The sequence below is a fragment of the Macaca fascicularis genome, chromosome 11 (genome assembly GCF_037993035.2).
Source record: "Macaca fascicularis isolate 582-1 chromosome 11, T2T-MFA8v1.1".
NCBI classification, from domain to species: domain Eukaryota; kingdom Metazoa; phylum Chordata; class Mammalia; order Primates; family Cercopithecidae; genus Macaca; species Macaca fascicularis.
The window spans coordinates 1550616-1571722 of NC_088385.1; the positions used below are offsets into that span (position 1 = coordinate 1550616).

Genomic DNA, 21107 nt, shown 5'->3' on the forward strand with positions numbered 1-21107 from the left:
TTGCAGGAGTTCCCAGTATACCAAACTGTTGGTCGGCCTTCCTGCCTTTCTTCCCCACATAGACCTAAATACAGGAACCTTTTAATTATCTTGGTTATACCTAAACATTGCTACTTCCCTACCCTAGCCCTGCAAAAGTGAGAGAGCTTGTCAAGGCAAAGTTTTTTGAAGGAAGAAGCCACATGAAATGGGAGAGGGAAATAATGTATATTGTAAGCTTAGGAAGTGCAAAGGTCTAAAGGTGAGAGAGAGCTTGGCACAGAACTACAGTAGTATATATATTAGTTCTGATTAATGTTTCAATTTTTGTGGTACTGTTATTCTTTTTTTTTTTTTTTTTTTTTTTTTTGAGATGGAGTCTCACTCTGTTGCCCAGGCTGGAGTGCAGTGGCGTGATCTGGGCTCACTGTAACCTCCGCCTCCTGGCTTCAAGCGATTCTCCCTGCCTCAGCCTCCTGAGTAGCTGGGACTACAGGCACCCACCACCACGCCCGGCTAATTTTTTTGTACTTTTAGTAGATATGGGGTTTCACCATGTTGGCCAGCCTGGTCTGGAACTCCTGACCTCGTGATCCGCCCACCTCGGCCTCCCAAAGTGCTGGGATTACAGGTGTGAGCCACCACGCCCAGCCGATACTGTTATTCTTACAATGAAAAAGCTTACATTGAGGAATACATTTACATTGTTTTAAGATTAAAGCCATATAAAAAATTTACAGCAGAACGTGAAAGTTCCTTCTTGACCCTAGCCTCCTTTATTCCTTTGCCTAGAGGCAACTATATATTTGTATGTATTTCCAGTTCTTCATGCTCTTACACAAATACATACTCACATAAAATATATATATATATATGTTTATATATATATACACGTAAACATATTCTATGACCTTTTTTTTTGCTTTAATTCATAGAATTCTTATCAGGTCTAGTGAACTCAGGACAAGAGACACAACTTGGATTTAAATACCTTTAAGCCTCTGTTTTCTTCATGTGTAAAATGAGGGTAATGACATCTATCTTTTAAGGTTATTACAAGGTTTAAATGAGACTACATATGGACACCTTAGTGTGGTAATTAAGTCTGGGTAACCAAGTCACGGTAGCTGCTATTATTAATAAACAAGGCTAACATACTTCTATATGATCCTCCTGTACCTAAGAAATAAACTTACAGCAATAGAGCACAATCAGCCAGCCATTTAATTTTAGAGAATAACATCTTCATGTGGCCCAGTAAAAATGACTGCTACCAAATAACAGGCTTTTTACGATGAATGAATGAGTCAGACGTTTTCTCTGTAGTTTTTAGAATCATTGAGATACCATATTCTTAGCTGTTTTATGGAAGAACTTTATAAAGTAGAGTTTACTGAAGTTGGGTGACTAGAAAAGCCTGTAAAGTTAAAAAGGAGAAAACCTGTTGGTTCTCCTAATTAATGTACATTAAAACAAGGAGACCGCCTACAAGAGCTAAATAGTAAATTTAGGTAAAAAATAATGATTAGTATTTCTTTTTTCAACTGGTAGTAAACATTGGAAATAATTATCCCAAATGAAAAGAGAGGTTGCTAACAGTTTTCAAAAGGATCAGGATAATCGAGATTCATGTTGGGTGACAGTATGGTTTTAGAACTATCTTTCCTATTCTTCCTAAATGAAGTGGGCCATTTCTTCTCACTGTGTATATATTCTTTTCTGGCCCTGAGACAGAACACTGGATTAGAAGCACTATAGGTTTGACTAAATATGGCAGTTTTTTTTTTTTTTTTTTTTTTGAGACAGAGTCTCGCTCTGTCGCCCAGGCTGGAGTGCAGTGGCCGGATCTCAGCTCACTGCAAGCTCCGCCTCCCGGGTTCACGCCATTCTCCTGCCTCAACCTTCCGAGTAACTGGGACTACAGGCGCCCGACACCGCGCCCAGCTAGTTTTTTGTATTTTTTAGTAGAGACGGGGTTTCACCGTGTTAGCCGGGATTGTCTCGATCTCCTGACCTCGTGATCCGCCCGTCTCGGCCTCCCAAAGTGCTGGGATTACAGGCGTGAGCCACCGCGCCGGGCCGGCAGTTCTTAAATCTATATGATGATGGTTTACATTATTTTATTGTTAACTTGCCATTTGCATTTTTATAAACAGCTTTATTGAAATAATTCACATACTATACAATTCACTTGGTTAAAATATACAATTCAGTGGTTTTAAAAGTATATTCAGAATTGTGCAGCCATCACAGTATTAAATTTTAGAACATTTTAATCACCTCCTCCAAAAAAAGAAAACCCCATTTCCCCTCAACTCTTCCAGTTGTGTGGATAACCACTAACCTACTTTGTCTCTAGATTTGCCTATTCTGGACATTTTATATAAGTGGAACCATATAATACGTGGTCTCTTGTGACTGGCTTTTTTCACTTAGTGTAATGTTTTTAATGTTCGTCCATGTTATAGCATGGATCAGCACTTGATTTTTATGGTTGAGTAATATTTGATTGTATGGAGATACCATTGTGTTTATTCATCAGTTGATTGACAATTGTTTCCAGTTTTGGGTTATTATGAATAATGCTGCTATAAACGTTCATTTATAAGGTTTTATATTAATATATATTTTAATTTCTCTTGAGCAGATACTAAAGAGTCAAATTGCTGGGTCATAAGGTAATTCTGTTGAACCTTTTAAGGAACTGCCAACCTGTTTTTCAAGGTGGCTGTACCATTTTACATTCTCTCCAGCAGCGAATGAGGGTTCCAATTTCTCTACATCCTCATCTGCACTAATAAGGTTAAATATAATGTTAGCTGTGGGGTTTTCCTAGATGTCCTTTATCCAACTGAAGATGTTCCTTTTTCCTAGCTGGTTGAATGTTTTTTTAAAAAATGAAAGGATGTTGGACTTTGGTGCTTTTTCTGTGTCTACGGAGATAATCGTATGGACTTTGTGCTCTATGGGATGTACTCTGCTAATTTTTGGATGTTAAACCTTGCATTCCTGGGATAAATCCCATGTGACCATGGGAAATAATCCTTTTTAGTTGTTGCTGGATTTGGTTTGCTTGTATTTTGTTGAGGATTTTTGTGTTTGTATTTATAAGGAGTATTGCTCTTTTAAAATATTTATGTATTCATTTATTAGAGACAGTCTTGCTCTGTCATCTTGGCTGGAGTGCAGAGGCGCAGTCACGGCTCACTGTAACCTGAGCTCAGGCAGTCTTCCCACCTCTGTCTCCTGGGTAGCTAAGACTGTGGGTGTGTATCATCGTGCCTGGCTAATTTTTTTTTTAAATTTTTGTGGAGACAGGGTTTTGGTGTGTTGCCCAAGCTGGTCTTGTTCTAACCTGAAGCAATCCTCCTGCCTTGGCCTCCTGAAGAGCTAGGATTACAGTCATGATCTACCATGCCTGGCCAAGATGCTGTTCTTTAGTTTTCTTGTGATGTCTCTATCTGGTGTTGGTGTTAGGTTAATACTGGCCTCATAGAATTCCTCTTATATTTTTTGGAAGAATTTGTGAAGAATTGATGTCAATTATTTAAGTGTTTTATAGAACTCATCAGTGAAGCGATCTGAGCCTGGGCTTTTCATTGTGGAAAGTTTGTTAAATTACTAATTCAGTCTCCTTTCTTGTTATAGGTCTATTCAGATTTTCTGGTTTTTTGTTTGTTTGTTTGTTTTCTTGAGTCAGTTTCTGATATGGTTTGGCTCTGTATCCCCACCCAAGTCTCACTTTGAATTGTAATAATCTCCATGTGTCAATGGCGGGTCCAGCTGGAGATAATTGAATCATCGGGGCTGTTTCCTCCATAGTGTTCTCATGGTAGTGAATAAGTCTCATGAGATCTGATGGTTTGATAAGGGGAAACTGTTTTGCTTGGTTGGTTCTTATTTTCTGTCTGCTGACATTGATGTAAGATGTGACTTGCTCCTCTTTGCCTTCCGCCGTGATTCTGAGGCCTCCCCAGCCACATGGAACTGTGAGTCCAGTTAAACCCAGTCTTGGATATGTCTATCAGCAGCATGGAAACTGACCAATACAGTTTGTATAGTTCATGTCTTTCTAGGAATTGCTTTCCATTTTATCTAGATCATCTACTCTCTTGCTATACAGTTTCTTGAAGTTTGCCTATTATAATAGGCCATGTAAATGTAATAGCTTTACTGATACTGTTGCTTACTGTTTTCTCTTTGTTCCTTTAAAGAAAAAAAATTTTATACCTTAGGGTTAATTTAACATTTCTCTTTTTATTCATTGGCTTCATAAGTACCTTCTTTTCTTCTTTTTGAGACAGAGTCACACTTTATCACCCAGGCTGGAGTGCACTGGTGCAAATCTCAGCTGACTGTAATCTTTGCCTCCCGGGTTCAAGTGACCTTCCCACCGCAGCCTCTCGAGTAGCCTGCCACCATGCCCAGCTAATGTTTGTATGTGTTTGTAGAGACAGGGTTTCACCATGTTGTCCAGGCTGGTCTTGAATTCCTGAGCTCAAGTGATCTGCCCTTCCTGGCTTCCCAAAGTGTTGGGATTACAGGTGTGAGCCACCACTCCTGATCATGTATCTTATTTTTAATATTTTTTAGTGGTTGCTCTTGTGCTTATAATATACATTTTAAATTTATCTACCTTCAAATAATATTCTACCCTTCAAGATTAGTATAAGGACCTTGTAACAGTATATTCTTAATTCCTTTATTCTATCCATTGTGCTACTTGTCATTTATTTTTCTGAAGTATAGGAACCAGAGAAATCATAAGGCAGAGGAGTAGGAAATACATACTTTCCTGTATTATGCAATAAGGAGCTTGATAATTGGAAAGGGAAAGGGAAATGAATATATGAGAAATTCAGAAAGAATATAATCAGAATTCTTAATGAAATTTGAAACCTCAGGTGATCCACCCACCTTGGCCTCCCAAAGTGCTGGAATTACAGGTGTGAGCCACTGCACCCATCTGAAATCTCAAATTGAAGTTGAATGATCAATTTGGGATAACTTAAATTTCTTTGTGGCTATAGACAGATGTATTTCAAGAAGTCTCGCTACCTAACCGTTTTTCCTGCCCCTAAAAAACAAAACTGGAAAGTTCTGAGAATCATCCTAGACTTCTCTTCCTCCTTTATATCTTCATTTTCCATTTCTAATCAGCCATCTTGTCATCTTGATTCTCCCTCCTCTGTACCAATATATCAACCAAAAATAATCTTCCTAAGCCTAATTACACTTCTGTCTGTTCTACACCAATGCAAGCATGATCAATCTTATGAAGATGCAAATCTGATCACATCTTTTAAAATTTTAAGTGGTACTCTATTCTCCACAGTATAAATTTTAATCTCCTTATTGTTATGTGAAGTTCTCAAGATTTTAGTGTTTATCCAATCTTCTCTCCTACCATCTCTTCTAAAATTATATAAACAATTCCCATACTTTAAATTACTATACACATGCTGATTTTCATTTCCACACGCACATTCTTCTTTTTGCATTCCTATTTATTCATTAAAATAAATAAATGTTTCTTTAAGGAATCCTCTCAGAAATTAATTTCTTTTTTGTCTCCTTGTTGTACTTATACGTTCTTCTTATAATGATTGTGTCATTCTTACTGTGATTACTGTGTTCTTTAAGGCTGTACCTTTTATTGTTGGATGGATAGTGTGTTCAATAAAGATTGGCAGAATTTAACTAGAATTTAGTAACATTTTTATGATTACCTTCTATATAAGAGAAACATCAGATTAGTGGTTTTGAATCAGTATTGTAATGTAAAATTTCTTTATACCCATCAATTTAACTTTTATAAAAAGGTAGATTTGGGGGAACGTTAGATTTTTAAATGATCATAATAATACAGCAGCAGTCCTAATGCTAGTATGCAAATTATCGGCATTCAGTTGGTGTCAATTTCAACTTTGGGTATTCTGCCTATGCCATACTTTTTATTACTGCATCAAATGCAGACAGTTTCCACACTCTGCTTTGTAATATGACCATAATACTCTCACTCTCTTCAAATCACTATCTGGCCAGGCGGCGGTGGCTCATGCCTGTAATCCCAGCACTTTGGGAGGCCAAGGCTGGTGGATCACTTGAGGTCAAGAGTTCGAGACCAGCCTGCCAACACCGTGAAACCCCATCTCTACTAAAAATACAAAAAAATTAGCTGGACATGGTGGCGGGTGCCTGTAATCTCAGCTACTCAGGAGGCTGAGACAGGATAATCGCTTGAACCCAGGAGGTGGAGGTTGCAGTGAGCCGAGATCGCACCACTGTACTCCAGCCTGGGCGACAGAGTGAGAATCTGTCTCACAAATTCACTATCTAACCTCTATTCTATGTATTTTACATTGTGAAGATGAGTAATATTAATATCTGCCTTCTGTGTTTTAAAATTGTCTAAAAGTGAAAATCAAGTGTGTCTGACTGACATTCTTTAAGGTAACTAGTTATGGATAGAGTTCCTTTTTGTACTTCCTTGTTCTGCTTTCTGTTTTTCCTGTCATCTCAAATTGCCTTGGTTTTTTTCTTATTGCATTTTCAAAGTTTTCATTTTCCCATCCAGTATATCGAGTCTTCTTCCTTCCTAGGGAATTCTTCAGACTTTTCTATCCCGCTAATCTGAACTTACTGCTTTCTGAGTATGCTGCACAACTGCCTTTTTTTTCCCTTTAATTGTGTTCCTATTTTTAATAAATTATTTTAAGACCTATGAATACATATTTAAGTGTCTTGCTAGTAAGAAAATATGCATGTATAATAAACTGTGCCTCTACATATGAAAATGCTTTTCCTTTTTAAAAAAATCTGGTTTTATTTAGGATTCTGTTTATTTCATTTTCCTCCTTGATGCTCCTGGTATTTCTCCCGATCCCCTAGATATTTTTTGGTTTTGGAAACTTCTCTTAAAGGAATGAGCCTCCCCTCTTTAGTTTTGTTTTTACTTTTTCTCTACCATCTATTGTACTGGGTTGTTAAATAGACCCTTGTAAATATGTTTTTCTGTTTTGGCAAGTGTTCTAATTCTTGGATAATTTTCACTCATTCATTTTTCTCTATTCTCTTTTTTTGGGGAGGCGTATATTATTTGTATGTTGGAATTCTTATAACAACTTTCCCCCCGTCCCCAACTACTTGCCTGACATTTTAGGTTGACATTATTTTTGCAAACTTTCATTGGATTTTTGTTTTGGTGAGCGTGTCTCTTTTGAGACAGAGTCTCGCTCTGTTGCCCAGGCTGGATTGCAGTGGCGCAATTTCAGCTTACTGCAGCCTCAACCTCCTGGGCTCAAGCAATCCTCCCACCTCAGCCTCCTGAGTAACTGAGACCTCAGGCGTGCACCACCATGTCTGTCTAATTTTTTTTTTTTTTTTTTTGTAGAGATAGGGTTTTACCCTGTTTCCCAGACTGGTCATGAACTCCTGAGCTCAAGCAATCTGGCCGCCTTGGCCTCCCAAAGTGCTGGGATTACAGGCATGAGTCACCACACATGGCCTGCATGTCTTTCTTTCTGAGAGTTTCTTCTGATTTTCTCGCCCCTAAACATTTTCTCTTCTTGCTTTATATTACAGTATTTTTATGCCTTCTCTAAAGTAAAAGATTTCTTATAAAATTATAAAAGTAGATTGGGCAGGGTGGCTTACACGTTGTAATCTCAGAGTTTTAGGAGGCTGAAACAGGAGGATCACTTGAAACCAAGAATTCAGGGTCAACCTGGGCAACATAGTGAGACCCTGCCATTACAAAAAGTTTTTATTTATTTATTTTTTGAGATAGAATCTCGCTGTCGTCCAGGCTGGAGTGCAGTGGCACAATCTCGGCTTGCTGCAACCTCCGCCTCCCGGGTTCAAATGATTCTCCTGCCTTAGCCTCCCAAGTAGCTGGGATTACAGGCGCATGCCACCACACCTGGCTAATTTTTGTATTTTTAGTAGAGATGGGGTTTCACCATGTTGGCCAGGCTGTTCTCAAACTCCTGACCTCAAGTGATCCACCTGCCTCGGCCTCCCAAAGTGCTGGGATTACATCGCACTCGGCCTACAAAAATTTTTAAAGAAAATTCATTAGGCATGGTGGTGCACACCCACAGTCCCAGCTACTGGGGAGGCTGAGATGGTAGCATCACTTGAGCCTGAGAGGTTAAGGCTGCAATGGTCTAGGATTGGAGTACTGCACTCCAGTCTGGGCAACAGTAAGACCCTGTCTCAAAAAAAAAAAAAAAAAAAAAAAAATTAAAACTGAATATTTATTTAGACTGAAAGAAGAAATGGCAGCAAATTTTAAAGTTAAAAGAAGTCATATCAAAAAATCACAAAATGCAGAAAAAAACATTAAGTACTGGACACATCCTACTTTTACTTTTCCTTCATTTTTTGGCTGCTTCTTTGATCACCTTTTTATTTGGCAGTGACTTTGTAATACTTTTATACAGAAATTAAAAAGATCATATAGCTTTCCTCTAGCATTCAGGTGTTTTGCTGTATGTGAGTCAATTTTTATTTTAATTGCCTGCTATAATTATTTTTTATTTTGGTAAAATATATAACTTAACCCTTGCCATTTTAAAAAGTATATTCTATTTCCTGAATTTTTTGTTTCTCTGAGGCAATTTCCCCTTTTTGATGGGAAGAATGTTTTATCTTTATGAGTTCTCAAGTGTGATGATCTGTGGGCCTGCCGATATTTAAGAATGAGGCTTACTGTGAGGCAAACTCTGTATTTAGAGTTTGTCTGTATTTAGAGCTCATAGTAAGTCTCATTACTTGTTAATGGTCAGAGTTCATTATCAGGTGAATGGTCAGGGCACCCCCAAAATGATAGATGATAACCGGTTTTGTTCTGAGATGTTAATTTGCACTCTAATGGCCCTACTAGTTGTTTTGATATCTTCAGAGTAGAACCTTAATTTCCTGCCTACCCAAGGGTAAGCATTGGGTGATCATTTTGCTGTGTGCACAGAAGGTAAGAGGCATTGATTAGTCTGTCCTACAGATTCTTCGTTTTTAAAAATCTCATGTCTCATTTCTGCTTTGCTGGATCTCTCATTGTTTTTTGGAGGAAAGGTATTGGTTCCTTTCTCAGGTACCCTCCAACTATATTTTAGGCGGTTACTTCTTGGGCCAGAATTTCACCATTTGTATCTGCTGATGGCTCCTCTCTCATCCTCTTTATTGTTTGCATTTAATATTTTATTTCTGTAACTTTCTTGAGTTATGTTAAAACTCAAGAAAGTTTTAACATAACATACCTAGGGAAAGTAGGTAACAGTAAAGTAAGCTGTTTATACTGTCATTCTGAATTGTAAGCCCCTGCAGACTTCTTGAATGATGTTAATGGATGTTGAATCACCTTTCAATATGGAGGGACAAGCCTGTTCCTTGGTGTCACGTGTATTACTCTTTGGTTGTTTGCTTAGCAGCGTTGAAAATTGAGGAGGCAGAGGTGTATGTATAAATTTGGTTCAGGATAGTATCTCACTAGCAGCTCCCAATATAACCTTTCTTTCTTTCTTTGTGTGTGTGTGTGTGTGTGTGTGTGTGTGTGTGTGTGTGTGTGTGTGTGTGCAGTGGCATGATCACACTCATTGCAGCCTCAACCTGGGCTTAAGGGATCCTCCCCCATCAGCCTCCCCACTAGCTGGGACTACAGCCATGTGCCACCATGCCTGACTTTTTTTTTTAAGAGACAAGGTCTTGCTCTGTTGCCCAGGCTGGTCTCGGCCTCCTGGCCTCAAGTGGTCCTCCTGCCTTGGCCTCCCAAAGTACTAGGATTATAGGCGTCAGCCATTGTGCCCAGCAAACCATTCCTATTTTTCCCATTAAAATAATCATAAAATCAGAAATGATGAAAGCTCCAATCATTCCTACAAATGAAAATTGACAGATATAAAGACAGAACTCTGGGAGTAAGTGGTACTAATGATGAGGCAGATTGAATCAGAGAAATACTATATAAATTTCAATTTGTACAACGTGTATTTACTTTGTTTTTTGAAATGATGACTACCAGGAGGAAAAATCCTTGTCCCCATTGTTTGTTCAAAAGTCAGACCTAGAGCCACTGCTAACCAGAACATTGAGCAGTCATCAACTTCCCCTCACAGTTTTTCTACATATAAGCATATTAGTAAAATTAGGGTGATGGGGAAGAGGACTGTGGAAATGGGAAACTGATAATGTACATGTAGTATAATTGTGCATTATTATCCAAAATATGATACATATACTTCTAGAAATAGTAGATATTTTAGGTTGTATGTGAATGAACGTTTTAAAACCCCAAAATTTCTTTTAATAACAGCAATACTAACTAGTTATGAGGATGCTAAATTAGGTAGTAAGGACCTGTTTTATGATGTTAAAAATATCAAGTAAATATAGCTGTTTATTAGTTTTGGCAAAACATTATGAAAGTAGTAGACAAATGACAGAAGCTTGAAACATTTCCTCTAGATAAAAGCTTGCTAGAAACTGGCAATAGTACTGCTTTTTACACATACCACAGTTATAAATATGGGAATTTGACATCCACTTGTGTGTCAGACAGTGGAGTCATAAACAGTAGGTTTGGAGGATCTGTCCTTGCTCAATATAGAAGTTCTATTATGAATGATAGGGAAATGACTTTGACTTACTGTTGAAGCCCTGATACTAAACAAATCTAATTTCGTTTGAATCTTTTTTCCTCTAGAAGTAAAAAAAAGGCAATTAAAAAAAAAATCCTTTACTTAATTTTCAGTTTCTTCTTTGAATAGCAAAGTTTGGAAGTGTAGGAGGTTGGAACTGATCTCTTGTCACAGAGTTTAAAGGTTAAGACTGGGGAATTATATTTGTTTCTAAATGAAAATATTATGATTATACGTAAACTGAAACTACAGTGTGAAGATGGGCAGTAAATGAGATACATGTTTTTGAAGCAGCAACTGATTTTCTTTTTGTCAGACCCTGCAGCCAGCCTGCAGCCATAAATAAATGTAGTCAGAACTAGTTTCATAAAGTTAGATGGATATGTTCAATAAATAAGAGCCATTCTCCATAGTATTCATATTTTGAACATGATGAACAAGATTTAGCCAAAAAATATGTGCATATTCGTATGACTCAGGGACATCACACAAAAAAAGAAAAAGAATAAAATTGAAAAAATTAATGTGTGTATTCTTTTTTCCCTGGATTGACAAGCAGCTTCTAACAGTATGCTAATTCAAAGGTTAGTTTTATGTATTGTAAACTGTAGTTAGATAAATAATGGTTACTTTGAAAATCCACAGTAAATGCTGCTGATTTGACAAGGAAATGTGTTTGTTTAGTTATACTCTAAGGATGGTCTTCTCTGTTGGGGTAGAAAATTAGTTCATTTTAAAAGATCATAAACAAAATAGCAGGATTGAGCAATATAAATACAGAAATAACATTGATATAAAAATCAAAGTGCAAAACAGTATAGTATGTCATTCATGAATAAGTAATATGTTGTAAAACTATAAAAATGTATAATAGCGTGATAAATGCCATATTCCAGATAGTGGCTCTGGGAATGTGGAGAGAGGAATAGTGGTATTATTTCATAGAAAATAATCTAGAAGAAATATGGCAGTCGGGCACAGTGGCTTACGCCTGTAATCCCAGCACTTTGGGAGGCCGAGGCAGGTGGATCACCTGAGGTCAGGAGTTCGAGACCAGCCTGGCCAACCCAGTGAAACCCTGTCTACTCCTAGCTACTCAGGAGGCTGAGGCAGGAGAATCGCTTGAACCCAGGAAGCAGGTGTCGCAGTGAGCCAAGATTGTGCCACTGCACTCCAGCCTGGGTGACAGAGTGAGACTCCGTCTCAAAAATTAAAAATAATAAAAAAAGAAATATGGCAAAACATTAAGAAGTGACAAGTATCGGAGGGACATATGTAGGTACTTATATATTCCACATTTCTGTATGTTTGGAAAAGTTTATGTAAATTTTTTTATGTGTAATTACCCCCTGATCTACAGTGACTTTTTAAAAGTAATATGCTAAAACCAATCCATTGAGTGAAATGACAATTGGATTAAATTATAACAACAATATTAATGCAGACAACTCTATTTTCTAGTTATACTTATCAAGAGGTCAGTATTATTTGCTTGCTTTGCAAATAAGAAAATGTAAAATTTTTAACTTTTATTTAAGGACTTAAGATGACCAATGGACACTATTTCTCATGTACATCAAGTCCTTACCAAGTATAAGAAGTAGAACAGTATCTGTATCTCCGAAGTTCTCAGTGTACTTCTCCCTAGTAACATCTCCCTGCTCCCGTCCTGAATTTTACGTTTCATTTTCTCGTCTTAAGTGTCAACGGAAAGGTTCGTCCAAGTCAAGTCATATTCAGCCTTTTTGGTAGTGAAATATACATAACATAAATTTTCCATTTTAACCATTTACAGGTAACTTAAAAGTATACAGTTTTGTGGCATTAAGCACATTCACAGTGTTGTGCAATTACTGTCATCCACATCTAGAACCTTTTCAGCATCCCAAACTGAAACTTTTTTTTTTTTTTTGGAGACAGAGTCTTGCTCTGTCGCCTAGGCTGGAGTGCAATGGTGTGATCTCGGCTCACTGGAACCTATGTGTCCCAGGTTCAGGTGATTTTCCTGCCTCACCCTCCCGAGTAGCTGGGATTACAGGCTCCCGCTGCCATGCCCAGCTAATTTTTGTATTTTTAGTGGAGACGGGAATTCACTATGTTGGCCAGGCTGGTCTTGAACTCCTCACCTCAGGTGATCCGCCTGCCTTGGCCTCCCAAAGTACTGGGATTACAGGTGTGAGCCACTGTGCCTGGCCCCAAACCAAAACTCTTAGCTCTTAAAAACTAAGTCCCCATTGTCCCCTTTCCCTGGTCCCTGGTAACCTTTTTTCTACTTTCTGTCTCTATGAATTTGCATATTCTAGATGTACCTCATATAAGTAGAGTCAGACATTATTTATCCTTTTGTGTCTGGCTTATTTTACCTAGTGTAATGTTCTCAAGGTTCATCTGAGTTGTACCATGTGTCAAAATTTCATTCCTTTTTACTATTAAATAATATTCCTTTATATGTATATATTTTGTTTTCTGTTCATTTGTTGCTGGACACTTGGGTCATTTTTACCCTTTGACTATTGTAAAAAATGCTGCTATTAACATTGGTATTCATGTATCTGTTGGAGTGCCTGCTTTCAGCTTCTCGGAGCATATACTTAGAAGTGAAGTTGCTGAATTATATGGTAATTCTGTGTTCAACTTTTTGGGGAACTATCATGCTCTTTTCCACATTGTCTATGCCATTTTACAATCACAGCAGTGCATGAGGATTTCAGTTTGTGCCCATCCTTACCAACACTTTTTTGTTCCCTACTGGCCCTATTTTTTTGGGGGGGTGGGTAATAGCCATCCTGATTGGTGTGAAGTGGTATCTTACTGCTAGACATGTTTTAAAGGAAAAAAGGACAGTTCTTTAATGTGACTTAAATTGTTAAAATATTGTATGTGTAAGTGGAAAAAATACATACACACTTGTGACTTACGATCTTACACAGCTATAACAGCAAAACGAATTTTCAATTTAAGTGCAAATTAAAACCTACTAAAATTAATGTTTTTGACAGTGTAAACCAAATTGTGGCTGTCTTCCTTTATAAATAACTTAGTCTTATGTGAGACTATCTATTTCAGTTACAAATTATAACTGCAGAAACTTTAACTGGTAAAGGAATTCAGAGCATACAGTTCGGGATGTTTGCTGACTTTAGGACTTGCCAAACTACCTATAGTCAAAATTAATTAACAAAATTAATGATTAATGTGTCAAACTTATAAATTGTCATTTAGTTTATCATTTGGTTGCTAGTATGATTCAAAAAGCAAACTGCCTAATGAAGTCTTGTGGTCACCTACATGAGCCACAATATACATATATTTATTTTTAATTAATTGTCTAAGTTAGAACCCAAAATTCTTTTTCCTGAAATTTAAAGAAAAAAAAAATTAGTTTTGCCACCTCTGATAATATCGATAGCCCAAAATTAAGAAAATGCTAACTTCTCCTGATGACTTCTTCCACAGCCTATTTCAGCCTGTGAAACATATTCAGGAATACATATGGGAGAATAAATCAATGTGAATGGGGTAGCTGCCATAAAAATAATGTTCTTAATTTGTGTAATTATTTTCAGTTTTCAGAGCACACTTACAGTATGTTGAATCCTCAAAATAATTCTTAGCTATTCAGGAAAGATGGTGTTTTCATTTTACAAGCAGGGAAACGAAAACTCATGGCAGTTACTTTAGAAATAGGAGTGCAAAAGAAGAAATAAGCATGGCATGTGAAAATAACAAGAGTCCTTATCTGTATTGGGTTGTTTTTGGAAAGTATTGAGAAATAAGCTGGATCCAAGTGACTCTGGAATTTGGATTTGATGTATTGGAGTATTTTCCAAACTTGCTGGTCATAAGAAGTCCCTTCCTTGGAGACTGGGGCCAGGGTCCTAGAATCCTTACTTAACAAGTGCCCCTGAAGATTCTTATACTTAAGCCAAATTGGTTAATTATGCATTTATTATTTTTGAGCAAGGAGCTTGGTGTCATAAAAATAGTGTCTGGGGGAATATCTTTATCTAAAGGGTAGGTTGAAGGGTAAAGAGAGTCATAAGGCAATGTTTATTTTGATATGAGGTAGTTGTGGCTTCTATTAGTTTGCGACCATGGAAATGAGATATGGGGAATCATGGAATGATAGAGATTGCCTGGGAAAACGAAGGAAAATAGGGAATGAGTGATTTGTGGAGAGACTATAGGCTTGGACATATATTGAGTCTTTGCTCATAAAATGTCCAGTAGATATTTGGAAATCTAATTTGAATTCCAGAATTGGTAAAACATTACACTTAAGTCAGACCTTGCCAGGCTAAAGATATTGTATATTCTTATGTACATTCTCAATATCATATATTCTCAATATTAAACTCAGTTGCAGGTTGCATTTGTTGTAGAAATTCTGCTTTCAGTTTTTGTTTTTCCTGACTCTTCAAATCTTCTCGCTGAGCTTCTGGGCTAGATCTCCCATAAATTTGAAATAGTTATTCCTTATTCCCCAAGTAAGTATGGAAAAGAGAGACAGAAAGGTTAAGATTGAGCTGATAAGGAGAAGACCCTGGGGGGCGGGGGTGGTAGTACACAGTATTTAAAGTTAACAGGAGCTGGGTGTGGTTGTTAACACCTCTAATCCCAGCACTTTGGGAGGCCAAGGCAGAGAATCACTTGAGGCTGAGAATTCTAGACCAGCCTGGGCAACAGAGTGAGACCCTGTCTCTATTTTTTTTTTTTTTTTTCCCTGAAACTAATGAGTCCTCCCTCTTTTACTTTTATTTCTTTAAGTGAAAGCCACATCAGGCACACTGAAAACCTAACTCTTTGTTTTTATATACTGGTCTTATTTTTTTTCTTGATTTCTTTCCTGAACAAAATGAAACAATTCTTTGAGATGCTTGTCTTTGTGATGTGCACAGCCACTTTTGCTTTCCTGTGGTGGCAGATTCTTGCAGGATGACCCACTAAGTTTCAGTGCTAATAACTCCATTTGAGCTTTTCAGTTCTGTTTTGCTGGTTTCCCCTTTGGCAAACCCTGATTACCCTATTCAAAAAATTTTGGGAACTGTTTCTACCCCATTTACTGCAGAGTAACATTTGTCTCTGAAGTGTAAGATTTCCTTCCAATAAGTGAGCAAAAATTTTTCTGTTTTTGTTCTCATTCACAGTCATCTTTCCTTTTTCTCCCTTTCTCAGCCTTCTTGCTTTCTTCAGGAAGATCTCCTGCAAGACCTTACCTATAGTAGTCTGAGTTTAACCCTGTTAATTAGCTGCTTTCACATTCAAATCAATTTAATCTACTTTAATAGAAAACTTTTCAAATGTATGTGAATGACTAGGTATTGTTCGAAGTTTTGCTATGCAATAGATACTGTAAGTCACTTAGTGAAAATAGTTTGCCTTTTTTTTTTCTTTTTACTTTTAGTGATGGGGTTTTGCTATGTTGTAGGCTGGTCTCAAGCTCCTGGCCTCAAGCAGTTCTTCTGCCCCAGCCTCCCAAAGTACTGCGGTTATCGATGTGAGCCACCATGCCCAGACCTAGTTTGCCATTTTCTGTTTTATTTATTTATTCATATATTTTTATTTATTGCCCTTTTCGACATGTTCTAAGCCATTTTCTAATAGAACTAAATGTGTTTTTTTTTTCCTTTTGTGGTTCAGCTATTATATGTATCTGCTACTTTTAGCATTAACCTAAAGCTTCCTGTATATGCCAAGTCCCAGGTATTCTGGAATTCCATGTGGCTCTTGTGCCCTCCAAAGAAGGGTGGAGAGAACCTCTTAGACCCCAACTTCTGGATATTCTTGGCCCAGATTTGGGGATTAAGTGAAGGGTACCTAATGAATAGAACCTATACATTCGTATACATCTGGCTTGAGAAAACTCCCCTCTCTCTCTTTCTGTCTTTTTTTTTTTTTTTTTTTTTGAGATGGAGTGCCGCTCTTGTTGCCCATGCTGGAGTGCAATGGTGAGATCTTGACTCACTGGATTCACTGCAATTGCTGCTTCTCAGGTTCAAGTGATTCTCTGGCCTCAGCCTCCCGAGTGTCTGGGATTACAGGCGCCTGCCACCACGCCCGGCTAATTTTTGTGGTTTTAATAGAGATGGGGTTTCACCATCTTGGCCAGTCTGGTCTTGAACTCCTGACTTCAGGTGATCTGCCCACCTCGGCCTCTCAAAGTGCTGGGATTACAGGCGTAAGCCACCACACCTCGTCTCCTATCTCTCTTATAAGTAGACTTTTCTCCTTGCTTCTTTGAAACAGAAACTTTTTGTAAATAAATAAAGTGTATAAAGGTGAGCCATATTGGGAAGAAGGGGCTAATAGAGGAGTTAGAACAACCAGGTAACCAGATTTTTTTTTCCTATTCTTTTGGGGGAAAAAAAATTTTTTTTTTTTGGTCTTTCTGAAACTGGTACTATTTCAGAATGACAGGTAAAAGTCTCCATGGAGAAGCAGGGGATGTGATGCCATGTTTACTTGCCCCCTACCCCCATAATTATCTTATGTTTTCACCTATTGAGGAAAGCTGGGCTCACATAGACTCTCTTCTTCATGGGATAGACCCTGAGTTTCATGTCTAAGAGTACCAAACTGGAAGTCATAAAGAAATCTGCAGTAGGAATTTAATCTGTAGATTTGGCCACATAAAGTGCAGGTGTACTTTTTATGTTATACTTCAAAACACCTTGAAAGCCATGTTAGTCTTTTTGCTGTCTTTAACAGTTAAGAAATTTTGCATGAGAATTACCTATTTTGTTTCTAGTAGTAGTTTTTCCAACCTTTCCCAGGCCTTCAATCTCTAATTCTGAAGTTTTTAAGAAGAGTTAGGGCCGGGCGCGGTGGCTCAAGCCTGTAATCCCAGCACTTTGGGAGGCCGAGGCGGGCGGATCACGAGGTCAGGAGATCGAGACCATCCTGGCTAACACGGTGAAACCCCGTCTCTACTAAAAAAATACAAAAAAAAAAAACTAGCCGGGCGAGGTGGCGGGCGCCTGTAGTCCCAGCTATTCGGGAGGCTGAGGCAGGAGAATGGCGGGAACCCGGGAGGCGGAGCTTGCAGTGAGCTGAGATCCGGCCACTGCACTCCAGCCCGGGCTACGAGACTCCGTCTCAAAAAAAAAAAAAAGAAGAGTTAGTTACCTACAGTTAATACTTCTGCCATCTTTGAATTGCTGTTATACCATAAAGGCCTATGAGAGAGAGTTGCCAGACTTAAATAATTATTTATATGCTTAATTTCTTTCAACATACAGAATAATTGTTTAAAAATTTTTTTTCTCTGTAAACTGTAACTGAAACACATGCTGCACTGGAAAGCAGTGTTTCAAACTGCTGTACCCTCTGCCTGACGACAAGTTTTTATTTCTTTATCCTAATACCCAACAACAATTAGTATCACTTTAAAAGATGAAATAGAGGCCGGGCACGGTGGCTCACGTTTGTAATCCCCGTACTTGGGGTGGCCGAGGCCGGCGGATCACAAGGTCAGGAGTCCGAGACCAGCCTGACCAACTTGGCGAAACCCCGTCTCTAAAAATACAAAAATTAGCCAGGTGTGGTAGCACACGCCTGTAATCCCAGCTACTCAGGAGGCTGAGGCAGAATTGCTTGAACCCGGGAGGCAGAGGTTGCAGTGAGCCGAGATTGCGTCACCGCACTCCAGCCTGTGCAACAGAGCAAGACTCTGTCTCAAAAAAAAAAAAAAAAAAAAAAAAAAAGATGAAATAGGTGCTCATGTCTTTGCTAAGTCAGTGTGGTGCAGAAAATGATAAGGAGGGAGTATTCCAATAGTGACCTAAAATATTTTAATCAAGAATTCCAGACACTTTTCTCCACCCATATTTTGATACGTGGATTTAACATATGCTGTCTTAATTTAGTAGTAAAATTTTGAGTATTGCACATATATAATACTAGAGAAATGTAAATGTTAATAAGACTTGAGGACCAGATAATTTTGGGGATACAGTTGTTAGTTGTAAAGTAAAAATTTCAAGTTTAATGATTGAAAACCAGTCTCACTGCTTCATTAGCACAGCTGGTTTGGAAGGTTTGCTTCTGGGCGAATAAAGTGAACAGTAGCAAAGGATGGGATTGCTACTTTAAAAATACTAAAATATGAGGATAAAGAGAGATGTCTGTCAGAGGATGTTTAAAATGAAATAACTGCTTAAAAGCAAGGGACTGAAGATGTGCAAATGGTTATGAGGTCATTGTATTAAACAGTAGCATTGTGCTTCTCAAGAAGAAATTAGCAGATAATCTACTGAGCACTATAATTTGGGTAGTACTGAGATGAACAGTTGTTTTAGTTGTTGCCTGACCCACACCCCACCCCCAGTAGTCTGGAACTGTGCATGTTATGAAGAGGTCATGTGACGCTGATCCTTGGTTTTGCTCATTTATCCTGTCAAAACAACTTAATGTAGATGGAAAGAAATGAACAAAATGAATAGAATGGGTTAGCTGCATCAGCTTTAGTTTATATTGAAGGTAATGAATGCTGCAATTGGGATAGTATGTATATTAAGGCCCCAGGAATATCCAGCTCCATAATGATGAAGAGAAGTTTCTAAAAAGCAACAGTGGCTAATCCATTCTAAGTCTCACTTGACGTTTTAATGCTACTTTTTGATACAGTATTTTAAAATTTTATCATTGTATTCATGATAATTTGATTGACAGTTGGTAATATTTAAACAATACATGGTTCCTCTTATTTTACCTTCAGCTGTAATTTAGTATAAAGTTCCTATTTCTTTTCAATAATTATTATATAATAACAAACATGAATCTTCTGAGAAGAAAATTATTTTAGAAGTTTTGCAAAATATTTAGGGTTTGTTGTCAGTGAAACATGAGCTTTGAAGCAAACCTTCATTTGTCTCTTAGTTCTGCTTTTCCTGTGAATTTGAGGGAGATAATAAAATTTTCTGAGTCAGTTCATCTCACAACATTTTTCTGAGAATTACATGAAGTAAAGCAGCCAGCCAGTAAATAGCAAATACTTGGCAAAAATTATTTTTAAAACCCCAGATGTTCCTTCTGATCTGTGTCTTATGTTAGTTTTGATCTACTTTATCATTGTCTTAAAGTCTTTTGGGTGCTAAAATAATGTACTTCTATAAGATATTTTATGAAATGTTCCTAGATTAAAAAAAAAAAAAACAAAATTTAGTTACAGAGGGAACACGTAGACGAATTATTGAAAGAAGCCCCAAATTGTGTGTTTAGGTCCCCCCATTTCCTGCTTTGCTGATGACAATCTGGTGTCCTGTCTTTCTAACTTCAAACAGTAAGCAGGGGTTCCCAGATCTCTTAACATAAATAATACTTTTCAGAAAGGATAGAAACACTTAGATCTAGAAAGTAGCCTGTATTTATAGTATAGATGTCTTCTGGGCAAATTAGAGATAGAATAATCTAAATATTTCTGTGGAATTTTTAGATTGCCATTCAGTGTATTCTCAAGGAAAATTAAATACGGATTTTTGATGGCAAAGAAGTCCCCCCTGTTTTTTTCCCTCTGTACCTTGCTATAAATAAGTAGTTGGTAGCTTTTTTACAATAAACTTTTACAAACCATTTTTAAAAATCAAAAGCTGTTTGCAAGTTGATCATTCTGCGTAGGTTGTATTGGACTTAACTGAGATTCAGAGGCCCAATTTCAATTATCATTTTTCTTTTAAGTCACAGGAATTTTTTATCCTTGGGGAAATGCTAATTGCTTATTAAGGACATACACACACACACACACACACACACACACACACACACACACTCACACACTTTTAAAGGGGTATCGCAGGGGAAAAGACATTTATGGAATTCATTCAACAAATGGCTGTTGAACAAGTCACTATGCTAGGTTGTCAGGTGCTAAAGATAGAACCCCAAAAAGGTATTTTGTCACTGCCTTTTCATGACAAAATAAAGCCTCTGAGGGCTTATTCTGTGGGGATAAGAGTCAATATAATGTTGCCTTAATTAAGTGTTTTGTAAGAGGCATGTATGTAGTATCCATTGGTTTTGATGCTATTGGGCAGAGTAGAAATAGGAGTAGTAACTTGGTTTCCTTTTATTACATTCTTCATTGGGTACTTTTGGTGACAGAGTGAGAACCTTAAAGTTCAATTAATAATTGATGTAATAACTGAAGAGAAAAATTAATGAACAAGAAGGTAGATCAGAAAACATTGCCCAGAAAGTAGCATAGAGAAGGAAATGGAAAATGAGAGAGAAATTAAAGGATAAAATAAGGTTATATACACACACACATTTAAAAATTGTTTAAAAAGAAGAGTTGGGAGGGGAAAAAAAGAGAATGAGAGGAGACAGTGTTTAGAGAGATAATAACTGAGAATTTTCCTGACTTAAAGACAAATACTTGAGTATTTAAGTTATTGCTTTAAAAAAAAAAAAAAAAAATAGGCTTCGTGCAGTGGCTCACACCTGTAATCCCAGGCTTTGGGATGCCAAAGTTGGAGGATCACCAGAAGTTCAAGA

The 21107-nt window shown here is 37.5% G+C and overlaps 1 protein-coding gene across 50 annotated transcripts in view; it reads left to right on the plus strand.

The window, feature by feature from the left end:
* Positions 1–21107, plus strand: part of WNK1 (WNK lysine deficient protein kinase 1) — a 158509-nt gene that overhangs the window by 40956 nt on the left and 96446 nt on the right. The gene's annotated exons all lie outside the window — the stretch shown is intronic.